This window comes from Bubalus kerabau, chromosome 1 (assembly GCF_029407905.1).
Source record: "Bubalus kerabau isolate K-KA32 ecotype Philippines breed swamp buffalo chromosome 1, PCC_UOA_SB_1v2, whole genome shotgun sequence".
In the NCBI taxonomy this organism is placed as follows: domain Eukaryota; kingdom Metazoa; phylum Chordata; class Mammalia; order Artiodactyla; family Bovidae; genus Bubalus; species Bubalus kerabau.
In genome coordinates this window covers 164,835,284-164,850,743 of record NC_073624.1, presented here as the reverse complement: position 1 = coordinate 164,850,743, position 15,460 = coordinate 164,835,284, and the positions used below count along the sequence as shown (strand labels likewise).

General features: G+C 40.8%; 1 protein-coding gene across 2 annotated transcripts in view; it reads right to left on the bottom strand.

Moving 5' to 3' along the window:
* The window catches only part of SHLD2 (shieldin complex subunit 2), a 112,581-nt gene that overhangs the window by 73,843 nt on the left and 23,278 nt on the right, over positions 1–15,460 (bottom strand). For both annotated transcript variants that reach the window (XM_055538222.1, XM_055538220.1), the window contains one exon: positions 4,035–4,139. The gene's annotated coding sequence lies outside the window, so the exon portion shown is untranslated. The remainder of the gene's footprint in view (positions 1–4,034; positions 4,140–15,460) is intronic.

The window sequence follows — 15,460 nt, the reverse complement described above, 5'->3', positions numbered from 1 at the left end:
ATAGCATATTCAAAAGCAGAGACGTTACTTTGCCGGCAAAGGTCCATCTAGTCAAACCTATGTTTTTTCCAATAGTCATGTATGGATGTGAGAGTTGGACCATAAAGAAAGCTGAGCACCAAAGAACTGATGTTTTTGAACTGTGGTGTTGGAGAAGACTCTTGAGAGTCCCCTTGGACTGCAACAAGATCCAACCAGTCAATCCTAGAGGAAATGAGTCCTGAATATTCATTGGAAGGACTGATGTAGAAGCTCCAATACTTCGGACACCTGATGTGAAGAACTGACTCACTGGAAAAGACATTGATGCTGGGAAAGGTTGAAGGTGGAGGAGAAGGGGACAACAGGGGATAAGATGGTAGGATGATATCACTGACTCGATGGACATGTGTTTGAACAAGCTCCAGGAGTTGGTGATGGACAGGGAAGCCTGGCAGGCTGCAGTCCATGGGGACGCAAAGAGTCAGATATGACTGAGCGCCTGAACTGAACTGATATGCCATGTTACAAGTAAACTCTGAAAATACACTATGTGAGAGAGGAACCAGACACATAAGGCAATATATCGTATGACTCTTATTTATATGAATTGCTCAGAAAAGGCAAATCCACAGAGATAAAAGCAGAGGTACTGCTGGGAGGGGCTAGGAGAAGGGAGAAAATTTAAGGGGGTGTCCTTTGAGGGTGATGAAAAACTTCTGGAACCAGATAATGGTGATAGCTGCATGATAATGAAAGTATTCAAAGCCACTGAAACTTTTATGTTCTGTGAATTACATTTTAATAAATGAAAGAAACCCTACAAAACAGAAAACAGATGTTAACATCTTATCAGAGAAAGTTACCTCCCAAAACAGTGATCTTTTAGTATCCCTTTAAAAACCTTATTGTTAAAGACATTAGGAACATTTTAAAAAGTAAATCTTTTTCTACAATGCTCAATAATCTTTTGTATTTGTCAGGAGTTCACATAAAATTCTTATCACCAGCTTTGCAATGCTTAATCTGCCATGGTAGAAATCAATTTTATATGGTATCTAAACAATTCAAGTGAATTTTAAAAATGGGCAGAATGTTTTATTAAATTTGGCTTACCAATATCATATGTTGAATTTTAGTAAAGGAGAGGAACATGTTTATTTCTAATGAAGAAGATCAGCAAAAGATGAAAAACTTTACATAGCAAAATTTACCTGGTCTCCTTGAGTTCTCATGAACCTGTCTCTGACATTCATTTTTAAAAATTCTGATATTCAAAAAAGACAACATCAAAAATAGACCACATCAAAAAAAGGCCATGCCAAGTGCAACGGTGTTGTTGTTTAGTCACTCAGTCGTGTCCGACTCTGTGACCCCATGGACTGCAGCCCGCCAGGCTCCTCTGTCCATGTAATTCTCCAGGCAAGAATACTGGAGTGGGGTGCCATGCTCTCCTGCAGGAGATCTTCCCAACCCAGAGAACGAACCCAGGTCTCCCGCACTGCAGGTGGATTCTTTACAGTCTGAGCCACCAGGGAAGCCTAGTGCAATAATAACCCCATTAATTTATTCTACTTCAATTATAATAGAAAATACCACTTCTGCTGAGCCTAATTTGTTGTTTTTGTTTAGTTGCTAAGTTGTGTATGACTCTTGTGACTTCATGGACTACAGCCTGCCAGGATCCTCTCTCCGTGGGATTTTCCAGAGTGGGTTGCCATTTCCTTCTCCAGGGGATATTCCCGACCCGGGGATCAAACCTCAGTCTCCTGCATTGGCAGGTGGACTCCTTACCACTGAGCCACAAAGGAAGCCCTAAACCTGACTTAGACAAGGCCAAATTCAGTTGCCTACATAATAATTTTCCCAATGTCCATTTCCAGTCTTCCTGTTTGCTCTTAGTGGGTCTTGAATAGAGTAGGCTCTAGACCTACATGAATTAATTATGCAAATTAGCAGACGAAATGACAGTTTCAACTTAAAGTAATAATGTCTATTTGGGGCTTATGCAATGAACTAGAGGCTTTATATATTTTCCTCATTTCAGCTTCATAATACCTTACAGAGAGGCTAAATAACTTCCCTAAGGTCCCAACACTAAAGACAAGATTCAAACCAAAGTTTAACAAACATACAATCATTTTTTGCTGAAATATTTCAAGTATGGGCTACAAAGGAATATAATTTCAGTTTAGTAAACATTCATTTTTTTCAAGAGTATAAACACCCTTTAGGAAATGAGAAACAAAAAGAGTGCTTGAAAAGAGCATTATTGAGGTATCTAGGGAACACGCCATGTGCTGGACTGGCTATTTTAATGCATGAACACTTAACTATCACAACAATCCTGGAAAGTTAATATTGATACTTATTTTTTATTTTTATTTTTTACTTAAGAGGAAACGGAAGTTTAGAAGGTGCGAGAAAGTCCAAGGTTACAGACGTTGCAAGGTATATAGCTGGGATTAGCAATCAAACTCAATTGGTCCATAAATATTTACTGGGTGTTTACTATGTACCTGGGCTATTACGAGGCACTTAGAATAGAATATTAGAGATCCCCTACAAACAGCTCAAGGGCTTCCCAGGTAGCTCAACGGTAAAGACTCCTCTTGCAGGGCAGGAGCCACAGGAGACATGGGTTCAATCCCTGCGTTGGGAAGATTCCCCTGGAGAAGGCAATGGCAACCCAGTCCAGTATTCTTGCCGGGATAATCCCATGGAGAGAGGAGCCTGGCAGGCTATAGTCCATGGGGTCATAAAGAGTCAAACACAACTTGGCACACACACAGCTCAACCCAAACCCATCTTTTCTCTCAGGCAGTAAGTCATCGTGAAACTGAAAACTCCCTATAGACTTTTCTTATAATAGCTTTGTTTTAAATGATTATTCATGCTTTGGTCATATATGTTAAATACTTCCCCTAAAGCATAAAGTTGATTGCCATAAAAACTGAATAATCCTCCAGGAGTAAATGTGAAAACATAAGCACTTCCGTCCTCCTGCATGAGTTTGAGCATATTGCTAGACAGAGAACACCCCTTTGGAAAATACACTTTCTATGTTCTGAGTGATGATTTAAACCATTAAGCATTTTACAAAGCTTTTGAAGTCTGTCAGATTTTAAATGACAACAGTGAAATTTCAAAAAGAACCGGAGAAGTCAGCACCAAAGCCAGTTTAACATTAATAATAAGTGATCTAATGAATAGGTCCATGTTTGCCCAGTCAGGCTTGTGTATCATGTCAGCTGGAAAGCCGGAAGGAAACTGGTTTTAACTCCCATACAACCTGAATCATGACAACATCACTTTATCAGAAATGTAGCTGATATCAGCATAAACACTGAGACAGTTTAAATGTAAAACTGATTTTTCTTTCCCAACTATTTTCATAACATTCATGGTAAAGAACTGAGATGACTTAAAAAAAAAAAAAGGGGGGGTAATTAACATTTACTGAGACCCTTCTATTTGTCATATACTACATGATTTTTTCATTTAGTTCTCACAGCCACTTTGTAAGATATTAACCTTTTAGAGAAAGAAACAGAAGCTTTGAGAAATATAGTACCTTTTCTAAGGTCACCTAGCTAACAAATAGGCAGAGCCAAGGTTCAGACTCTGATGCCCATTATTATAATGCTCCATGGCACTACCTGTCCATTTCCTAATTTATTTAACTATGATAATATAATATCAGAACAGAGAAAGCAGAGTAAAATAATGATTTCTATTATGAACTGTTTTAGTACCTCAAAAGTACTATAGAGTGATGTTGACCTTTTAAAAATTCCTAGGACAGTCACTGCAAAAGAGAATATACAAATACCTTCAAGGGGGTCCACTGGTTAAGACTCTACACTTCCAATGCAGTGGGCACAGGTTTGATCCCCAGTTGGGGAACTAGGATCCCACATGCCACGAGACACGGCCAAAACGTTAAAAAAAAAAAACACCTTCCATTTAAAATAGGCTTTCAAGTAGGGAACAAAGCAACAAACAAGTTTGAGAAATGCTGAACTTCACTGGTAACAAAAAGTATGACATAGTACCTGGAGCCTGGAATATCTGGGTTTGAATCCCAACTCTTCACTTCCTAGCCTAGCCATGGGATTTTGAGCATGTCATTTCACCACTCTGGGTGTCAGTCTTCTCATCTGTTAAAAAAGGAAAAAAAAAAAAAAAAGGAAATAACTGCAGAAGATAGACTTGTTATAAAGATTAGAACGATTAATACATCTGGGGTTCTTAGAACAGAGCCTTAAAATACTAAGTGCTTGATACAGGTTAAATTATTAGTAATAAAATAATTTCCCTGAGTCTCTATTAAGCTGATAAAAGTTGATGTTCATTATACATTGCCAAACAGTCAAGGGATATTTATAGAATGCAGTTTCCCAAACTTATATGATAAAACCCACTTTTCACAGACCATCCTTCAAAAAGACTGGTTAATGTTTTTTTAAATTAAAACAAAACAAACAAACAAAAAGTACCCTGAGAAACAATAAAGAATTTCATCACTAAAATTAAATCTGTTTTAAAAAGTAGCAAGGTTAATGCTTCCCAGGTGAACACAATGAGGTGCTGGAAGGGTGGTGTGCCAGACGAGCACCTGGGAAGCTCCACGCTCCTGCACCCATACCTCGCTCTATTCATCGCTTCCATCTGGATGTTCCTATGTCGTATCTTTAATTTGCTGTTGTTGTTGTTTAGATGCTCAGTCGTGTCTGGCTCTTTGTGACCCCGTGGACTGCAAACAGCCAGGCTCCTCTGTCCTTGGGATTACCCAGGCAAGAATAATGGAGTGGGTTGTCATTTCCTTCTCCGGGGGATCTTCCCGACCCAGTGATCAAACCTGCGTCTCCTGCAAGTCTCCTGCATTGCAGGCAAAATCTTTACCACTAAGCCACCAGGCCAGTAATATCTTTGCAGATTGTAGCATATGGGTTTGGTGACTGAAACTGGTACATGTAGTGGAATGGAACATCGTTTTATTCTCCATTCTCATAACCTTCAGTGGCTTCAACTGATCATGTCTCATCATAATAGTCTTTCAATTACCTACAATACTGTGTGGAAACTATTCATCCTCATCCAGTCTACAGCCATTTGAATAAAGACATGTATGGTTTCCATTATCAAGATATATCTATCTAAGTCTCACATCTGTTGTATAGACTTGAAGTCAATATTCAAATCATAGTGTTTTTCCATTTGGTATTGATTGTGTCCATTTGGCAAGTTTAGTCATTACCAGGCTTCCCTGGTGGCTCAGTGGTAAAGAATCAACCTGCCAATGCAGGAGACAGTTTCAATCCCTGGGTCAGGAAGATCCCCTGGAGAAGGAAATGATAACCTGACTCCAATATTCTTGCCTGGGAATCCCCACGGACAGAGAAGCCTGGTAGGCTATAGTCCCTGGGGCAGCAAAAAGAGTAAGACATGACTTAGCGACTAAACAGCAACAGTCATTACCAGAAGTGCTAACTATGCTGTTTCCATTTAAAGTTTTTTCTAAGCAGTATGTGTCAGGATATTCAGAAATGCTTACATCCTTTGATCAAACAAATTAATTCTAAAGAATCTACACTATGAAAATAAATGAGAATACAAGATAAAGTCTTATATAAATACACATATTACAACATTGTTTAATATTGTGGAAAATTAGAAATACTAAAAATGTCTAGGGAATTCCCTGGCAGTCCAGTAGTTACGACTCCACTCTCACTGCTGAGGGTGTGGGTTCCATCCCCAGTTGGGGAACTACGATTCTGCAAGTTGTGTGGCACGGCCACAAATAAACAAACAAAAGTCTAATTTTAGGGGAAGAATTAAACAAAGAATGGTATATTAGTTGCATTATACAGTCATTACAAGTTCTAGTTTAAAGATGATGAATAATGCTATGTGAAAAAGCAAGTTACTAGTTTACTTTTGAAGTATAAGCATAATTTTATAAAAGCCAACAAAACACTAAGTAATCAAAATTTAAGACAAAAATTAAATCTAAAAATACAGCCAAATATCAACTATGGTTGATCTGAGCCATAAGGTGAACCTTCTTCCTACTTCTCTATATTTTCCAAGTTTTCTTTACTGAGTATGTCAATTTTGCTTAAGTCTAAATTGATACCACTTGCCTTTGAGCTAAAGTTCTACTAAATGACAAAAGAAACAATGAGAAGCAAACTGGCTTAGTGAGCAAAGGTGGGGAAAGTGTGAAACGTGATTTCTTTCAAAGGTTATTTATTATTTTGTGAGAGGCAGAGATGATCACACATACAAAAAAGTCATGTTTTCTTGCTAGCAAAGCTGTTCTTAGTTTTGTACAGTGAAATCCCACACATCAATATTGCTTTTATGTGCGTACGTGTGTGTGTTTATGCTCAGTTGTGCCCAACTCTTTGCCAACCTGGGAAGCTCCTCAATATTTCTTCAGTTCAGTTCAGTTCAGTCACTCAGTCGTGTCTGATTCTTTGCGACCCCATGGAATGTAGCACACAAGGCTTCCCTGTCCATCACCAACTCCCAGAGCTTGCTCAAACTCATGTCCATCAAGTCAGTGATGTCATCCTACCATCTTATCCTCTGTTGCTCCCTTCTCCTCTGCCTTCAATCTTTCCCAGCATCAGGGTCTTTTCCAGTGAGTCAGTTCTTCCCATCAGGTGGCCAAAGTATTGGAGCTTCAGCGTCAGTCCTTCCAATGAATATTCTGGACTGATTTCCTTTAGGATTGATTGGCTTGATCGCCTTGTAGTCCAAGGGACTCTCAAGCGTCTTCTCCAACACCACAGTTCAAAAGCATCAATTTTTTGGTGTTCAGCTTTCTTTATGGTCCAATTCTCACACCTATACATAACTACTGGAAAAACCATAGCTTTGACTAGATGGACATCTGTCAATCAAGGAACACCTCTGCTTTTTAATATGCTGTCTAGGTTGGTCACAGCTTTTCTTCCAAGGAGCAAGAATCTTTTAATTTCATGGCTGCAGTCACCATCTGCACTGGTTTTGGAGCCCAAGAAAATAAAGTCGGTCACTGTTTCTTGTTCGACAGAAACATGATGGATCACGATTCAAAGTATTCTGTGACCTGAGAAAGTCTGAAAACATATTTTAAATATGCCAAAGATTAATGTAGAATAACCTTTGGTTTTAAGGCATTTGGGGAGAGGAAAAACTCTTAAGAGTTTTGCAACTTTATGAATTGATACATTTTCAAAATTCCAAAAATAGATATTTAAGGAATTCCCTGGTGGCCCAATGGTTACTACTTGGTGCTTTCACTGCTGTGGCCCGAGTTCAATCCCTGCTCAAGGAGCCAAGATCCCACAAGTCACACGGTGCAGCCCAAAAAAAGGCATTTAATATGTAGCATTTCAGGTTATATTTATAACTTAAATATGGATTAACTATTGCTACAATGTTACTAAATTCACATGCCTCTAAGGAAATCAAGAACTATACATATTGCTATTTGTGACCTCCTTTTGTGATTCAGAAACTTTTACACTCCTCAACCTGGTGCCCACTGTGCAAAGGTCTGAAGACCTAATGATTTCTCATTTCAATTTGAACTTGGGCTTATCTTTACCCATATACGAACCCCTTAGAGACCAGTTTGTCAAGGTCAAAAAATCAAGTGAACACCAATCGATTCCACCCCTGCCTTCCTCCTTTCCCAAGGCTAAGCCTTGCCATAAAAGAAAACAGTCCCATGCTAGGGTTCTTTATGACATTCTGCGCAAAGGCCACAGACAGCTAAACGCTGCCAAATAGACCTGAAAACAATGAAGTCATCGAGCTTTGTGCATAACCCAGAATTTCAATCTGTCAGCATCCAGGCATTTTCCCAAAAAATTAATAAAAATTCTGAGATTAGCTAAAACCACCATGTTCTTACAATCATCCGAAATGTATGCCCCTTCAATTAATTCCTCTTTCCTGCTGCACTCCGATCTCATTCCTACTCCATACTCTCTCCCTCTTTGACCATCACATGACTCCCATAGCTGTACTTCTTCATAACCCTTTCCACTGTTTCACTGCAAACAAATACCCTAAACCCCAACCAACCTAACTTGGTTGCCAGCAGTCTTGTTCTCAAAACTAATCTGGGTGCAAGCTAATCTCTCTCCACTCAGCAAACGAGAAGCATGGCATTTATGCCTTATTCACCATCACAGGTCTTTACCCTCAAATAAAAGTTCATCTTCTGAGAGTCAGGTCATCTGTTAGGTCTCTCTCTCCTTGTCATCGCCTGTCTTCCTGGTCACTCTTTCACAATCACTAACAGCTTTGGAACAGTGGAAACAGTGTCAGACTTTATTTTTTTGGGCTCCAAAATCACTGCAGATGGTGACTGCAGCCATGAAATTAAAAGACGCTTACTCCTTGGAAGGAAAGTTATGACCAACCTAGATAGCATATTCAAAAGCAGAGACATTACTTTGCCAACAAAGGTCTGTCTAGTCAAGGCTATGGTTTTTCCTGTGGTCATGTATGGATGTGAGAGGTGGACTGTGAAGAAGGCTGAGCACCAAAGAATTGACGCTTTTGAACTGTGGTGTTGGAGAAGACTCTTGAGAGTCCCTTAGACTGCAAGGAGATCCAACCAGTCCATTCTGAAGGAGATCAGTGCTGGGATTTCTTTGGAAGGAATGATGCTGAAGCTGAAACTCCAGTACTTTGGCCACCTCATAAGAAGAGTGGACTCATTGGAAAAGACTCTGATGCTGGGAGGGATTGGGGGCAGGAGGAGAGGACGACAGAGGATGAGATGGCTGGATGGCATCACTGACTCGATGGACGTGAGTCTGGGTGAACTCCGGGAGTTGGTGATGGACAGGGAGGCCTGGCGTGCTGCAATTCATGGGGTCGTGAAGAGTCGGACACGACTGAGCAACTGAACTGAACTGAACTTAACAGCTTTGGAACATGGTTCAGTATCTTTCCACCCCTTGCTCTGCCACCATTCTGAACAACTCACTTCCTGTTTAGCTGACTCCTATAAAATTTTAGCTCTACAGTTTCCTTATCTTCTCCAACTCTAGGAATCCTTACCATCTCCCCACTTCAGAAATCCATAGCCAGATCTCACCTTCAGCCATACCAGCAAGGGCTTCTCCTATTTAATCTTAAATTCCAATATCCATGTCTCAATCACTACTTCAGAAGCTACTTCCTGGTTTCATTTGTTTCCGACTCTGCCTGTCCTCAGTGGCCCAGAGCTTCACACGCTCATACTACTGAAATTTCTTGCATCCTTTGTCTGCTACACTGCGCTGTAAAACTCAGACTAAAATCAGTCCAATTGCTCAGCATGTCCGCTCAAACCCTCAGGCTGGTGAGGCCTGAGAGATGGGGGTGGAGGGGGGGGAAATCATCTGATGACTAAATATACCAGAGCCATGAAAAATTATTATAATTCTTCTAAGTAATAATCCAATTCATTAGCCCTCTCATTTCTCTCAATGGCCTTCTCGAAATTCTCCCTTTCTGCATTTCCCTAGTGGCCCAGTAGTTAAGAATCCACCTTGCAGTCCAAGAGACACTGGTTTGACCTCTGGTCTGGGAACTAAGATCCCACATGCCTTGGGGCAACTAAGCCTGTATACTGTAACTACTAAGCCTGTGATCTGTTTAACTGCAGAGAAGCCTGCACACCACAACTAGAAAAACCCTTATGTCAGGACTCAGACACACCACAGCCAAGTAAATAATTAAACATTAAAAAAAAAGAAATTCTCCCTTTTCTCTCAAACTCTCTCCTACAATCATCATCCCCTATAATCTCAGCTGATGAGGTGATCCCCCCACTTCATGAAAAATTAATCAAGTGTACTGATGCCCCACATTCCTCACTCTTCTCCATCTGCACCATCCTTTCTTCCTTTATCCCTTTTTCCACTGTGGTGGAAACAATATTCCTATTGCTACTCAAACCTAGTATCCTCATTCTGTTCTCTCCATGCATAAGGACAATGTCAATCAGTCTCACACACTTCCTCCTTCCTGTATCATCAACTTCTCCCTTCCTCTGACTCTCTCCGTTTAACACATAAATATGCTGAACTTTCTCTTGATACACCATGCCCTCTACCTATGATCCTATACCTCTATAAGCTTTTTGAAAAGAATATCTGTACTTACTGCTTCCACTCTCTCACAACCATTCACTCCAGTTCTCAACAACCTGGCATTTATCTCTATCATAGAGATTTCACTGAAATTGTTCCACAGAAGATGATCAATCACATACTTGCTGCTCTGTCCTTATTGCAGCCAAACTATTTTCTACATTTGACACTGCTGACCACTCTTTTCCTAAAACTTCTCTGTCTTCATTTAATGACATTTACTGAAAACCTACTTTATGATAAAAATTGGGGATAAAATGATGAATATGACAATCTTAGCCCTCAAGAAACTTAAAATTGAGTTGGGGAAGCTTCTATGGTAATTCATATTCTTCTTTCAACCTCTCACATCATCCCCTCCTTTCTCTATTCAGCCCATAGATGCTTACACCTCCCCCATGTCTCCCCTCTATGCTCATCTCACATCCATCTCAGGATTACTATATTTATGTTACCTACTCACTAACGATGACAAAACTTACATCTATAGCTGAGAATTCTGTCCTGAGTTCTAGAATCAGGACTTCATTGGTTTCATTCCCTATGAAAAGATATTGGTACTTGTATATTTCACTATCTTGATAACATCCTTTGATAACCAAAGTTTTCTATTTTGATGAAATCCAACTTATCTATTTTTCCTTGACTACTTGTGATTTTCATGTCCTATTTAAGGAACCTCTGCCTAATCTAAGATCATAAATACCTGCACCTACATTTTTTCTAAGATTTTTTTAAATAGTTTCAGCTCTTTTAATTAGTTCTTTAATCCACTGAAACCATCACTTTTGAAAGCTAAGCATTTCAATGGCAGTATCTGAAGGTTTAAGAGTAAAAAGAGTTTTTTAAATTCTAAAACCATGGTTTTAAATATCACACCCCAAGGCAAGAAAATTGTCGGCAGACTTTATATGTAAGTGAAGTGAAGTGAAAGTTGCTCAGTCATGTCCGACTCTTTGCGACCCCGTGGACTATACAGTCCATGGAATTCTCCGGGCCAGAATACTAGAGTGGGTAGCCTTTCCCTTCTCCAGGGGTTAAACCCAGGGGTTAAACCCAGGTCTCCTGCATTGCAGGCAGATTCTTATCAGCTGAGCCACAAGGAAAGCCCAAGTATAATGGAATGGGTAGCCTATCCCTTCTCCGGTGGATCTTTCAGACCCAGGAATTGAACCAGGGTCTCCTGCATTGCAGGTGGATGCTTTACCAACTGAGCTATCAGGGAAGCCTTTATACTTTAAACTACAGTGTAAAGAAAGTGGCAGGTGGTGACCAAAATGCGATTCTCCTACAACAAGAGAGAGGACATAAACCCTAGGGAAGGAGCACAGAGAGAAAGAGGAACTGGGAGGTAGCTATCTATCTCCTGTCCCCCCGCGGCTAAGGCTGGGGTGAGGACCATCTCCAGTATGTCTGTGGGAGGATCTGGAATAGAAGATAGTTATGTTTGCCTTTTCCAAGTCATGGTCCAGGGAACCACAAGCCTTTTGGCAAAACTTCACAGCTAACACTAATTCAATGTAGCAGGGGAGCAACAACCAATAACATGCCCAGACCACACTCCTGAAAAGCCACCTCAGAGTCCCAAGCATGCCAGCATAACGTGGAAACCACTAAGGAGTTTGCTTTGGGCCAATGGACCCAAAAAAGTCTGGGATTAAGGAAGACCCAGCATACACAGACCTGCTGACCCAGACCAGAGGCCATGGACATAAGCCTCAGATGCAGCGGAGCAGACAGTCCCATTCAAGACTAAGTTAGTATAAGACACAATCTCACAGTGGCCAAGGGCACAGGATGGCTCAAAGATGAGAGGCCCCACCTCTATGGCAGAAAATATTACATGGCTTCTCTGTCAATACTTCCCACCCCAGAAAAAAAAAAAGGTGGGGAGGCTGTATGAGAAAACTGAACACTTATCCAAAGGACTGATTATTTACCTGAACATCTGAGTTCACCTGGAATTAACTAAGTTAAACCAGAAGGTACTGGCAAGATTGTTTTCTATTATGTACTAGAACAAGAAGCCCCAGAAATAAGGTAATTTTAGTTATAGAGAGAAAATGAAAATTACATGTTTGCACATTCAAATTTGTAGTTTACAAAATTTATGCCCACTATACTTTCAATTAAGTTTGTCACTGAATGAAAAGTTAAAAGGTAAAGCCCTTGCTGACATGATCTACCTCTCCAAAATCACAGCATGCTGTTCTACAGCTGGACAACCAAAATCACACTGGTTCCCAAGATGTGTCAAGGTCTTTCCTCTCTCAGGCTTCCCAGGTGGTGCCAGCGGTAAAGAACCTACCTGCCACTTCAGAAGACATGAGAGATGCCAGTTCAATCCCTAAGTTGGGAAGATCCTTTGGAGTGGGAAATGGCAATCCACTCCAGTATTCTTGCCTGGAGAATTCATGGACAAAGAAGCCTGGCAGGCTAGAGTCTATGAGGCTGCAAAGAGTTAGACATGACTGAATGTGTGCACAGACACACCCAGACACCCAGGCACACACAGACACCCAGGCACACACACACACACTCTTCCTCGCCCCTGGTTTTTCCACATGGTGTTTCCTTCACTTATGCCCACAGCTCTTTATACAGGCTGCTCCAACTCAGCTTTTAATTTCAATGTGAATGTTTCATCCTTGAAGAGGACTCTCTGGCCACCCTATCTGAAGCTGCACGGTGCCCTGTCACTTCCTCTCCAGCACCCCTTGCAGTCTAACCTCCAAAGTTCTTCCTTGTCTGTCCTGTTCACCCCAGGGTCTGGTCAATAATAGGTGCTCAATAAACATTTCTATATAAATGAATGAACAAAGTAAAACATGAGAGTCAAAATAAACTTTAAAATCTTCTAATAAATTTGAGTATTAAGGAGTTAAAAAAATTAAAAGTAGGACTCCCTGGTGGCGTGGTAGATAAGGATCTGCCTGCCAATGCAGGGGACACGGGTTTGGTCCCTGGTCCGGGAAGATTCCATATGCCTCAGAGCAACTAAGCCTGTGCTCTAGACCCCAAGAGGCACAACTACTGAAGCTTGTGTACCTAGAGCCCATGCTCCACAACAGAAGAAGCCACCACAATGGTAAGCCCGTGCACCCCAAGGGAGAGCAGCCCCCGACCACCATAACCAGAGAAAGTTCGTGCAAAGCAATGAAGACCCAGTATAGCCAAACATAAATAAATAAAGCTCAATAAAAGATTGCACTGGCTATTCAAGAGTTTTCAAAAAACAGTTAAAAGTAGACAACCACCACATTTCAATTTGGATATCAAAGTCATATAAATGACCATAAATAAGTTCCTATTTCTATTTTAAGAACAATGCAATTACAGAGTTTTACAAAGATCGTATGTAAATCCATAGGGTGCCTTCTCCAGGCGAAAGCCACTAAAACAGAAACACAAAACAGAAACAAACCTAACAAAGAATCAAGACAAGTTTCTTCTAAATTAAAATAAATAAAGTCCATAAGAATAAAATTTAGCCTATAAAAACTTTGAAGAACAACAGAGTCTGTTTGAATATAATGGAAGGTGCTTCATCCTCTTATGTTTCAGTGATAATGTAATAGGATATCAGTTCTTTCCACATGAATTTATAACTCTAATGTAACTTTAAGAATACAGAAAAGTATCTTATATGTGTCCGTGCGTGTTTAAGTTAATCACGATAAACAGCAGACATACTAAAATATGTAAATAACAAGTTCCGGTTCTCCCAAGTGATGGGCAAGATTCAAGCCAACTCATCCTACGAAAACAACTAAAAACATTAGGCAAAACATAAAAAGCAAATTCTTAAGTCATTAAGCCATAATAAAAAGTAAGGAAAACGCAGTTAAAACTCTATGAGAAAACCAGGAACCTAGAATAAATTAGCATTGGAGCTGCTTTTGATCTGAGGGCATTTGACCTAGCGGACAAATAAAAATTTTTGTTTGATGGTGCCATAGGTAGTGAGGAACATAATTCAATGTACAGGACCCACATGAAATGACAAGTCTAATAAGAGAGTATCCCCGCAATAGCCGATAACACCAAAGGGCAACACTCCTATGGTGATCGTCACCTCAAAGTGAACCAGTCCCTGAAGTCCGGTGACCAAGTCTTGCATGGTCTCACGGGCCTGGGAATTACAAACCTTGGATTAAGGTGGCACTTTGCCTAATCCCAGCTGCCTATAGAATAAAGCATAAAAAACTAAAAAGTTGCATATAAAGAATACGTAAGATACACAGAAGATAAAGTGAGAGATGATAAAATTGGGTAGCTGCTGCTGCTGCTAAGTTGCTTCAGTCATGTCCTACTCTGTGTGACCCCAGAGACGGCAGCCCACCAGGCTCCCCCGTCCCTGGGATTCTCCAGGCAAGAATATGGGAGTGGGTTGCCATTTCTTTCTCCAATGCACGAAAGTGGAAAGTGAAAGTGAAGTCGCTCAGTCATGTCCAACTCTTCGCGACCCCATGGACTGCAGCCTACCAGGCTCCTCCATCCATGGGATTTTCCAGGCAAGAGTACTGGAGTGGGTCGCCATCGCCTTCTCCGAAAATTGGGTAGAGACAGTACTTAAAGGGGTTAACAGCTGAAATTATCCTGGAACCTATGACAGATCCCCATCTCTAGAATCAAAAATCACAAAGAACAAACACACAACAGAGCATATCAGTAAAGCTGATGACTGGTTCTCTGAAGAGACACACCATCCGGTGAGCTGTCCCGCCTGACCTCTTCCCGTTTCTTCTCCTGTTTCTCTCCCTTCTCCCACAACACATAAACTCACACTCCAACCACAGTGGACCACGACGTAGCTATGTAATTCATGGGATTCCCCGGTGGCTCAGCAGTAAAGAAGATGCCTGCAGGAGATGAGGGTTTGATCCCTGAGTTGGGAAGATCCCTTGGAGAAGAAAATGGTGACCCACTCCAGTATTCTTGCCTGGGAAATCCCGTGGACGAGAGGAGTCTGGTGGGTTACAGTTCACGGGGTCACAAAAGAGTCGCTTACAACTTAACGACTAAACAACAACAAACTATTTCATACCATTTTGATCAGGATTTTTTTTGTTTTGAAAAAGAAAACACTTGGACCACATTTAAAAAGTGGGACAAAGATATTACAAAGATACACATAAATGAGAAATGAAATTAAAATTAGAAAGTCATCTTTCTGACCAAATCACATCACACGTTTCTGGCCAGCATTTAGATTGGCCATGGCTAGCCAAAAGGCACGTGCTGTCCAAAGGTACCTTCCCAAAAGGCAATCAATCATCTGCAGCCTGAGGAACCAGGGATTAAGGTCACACGACCACCTGAAAGCATGTCCT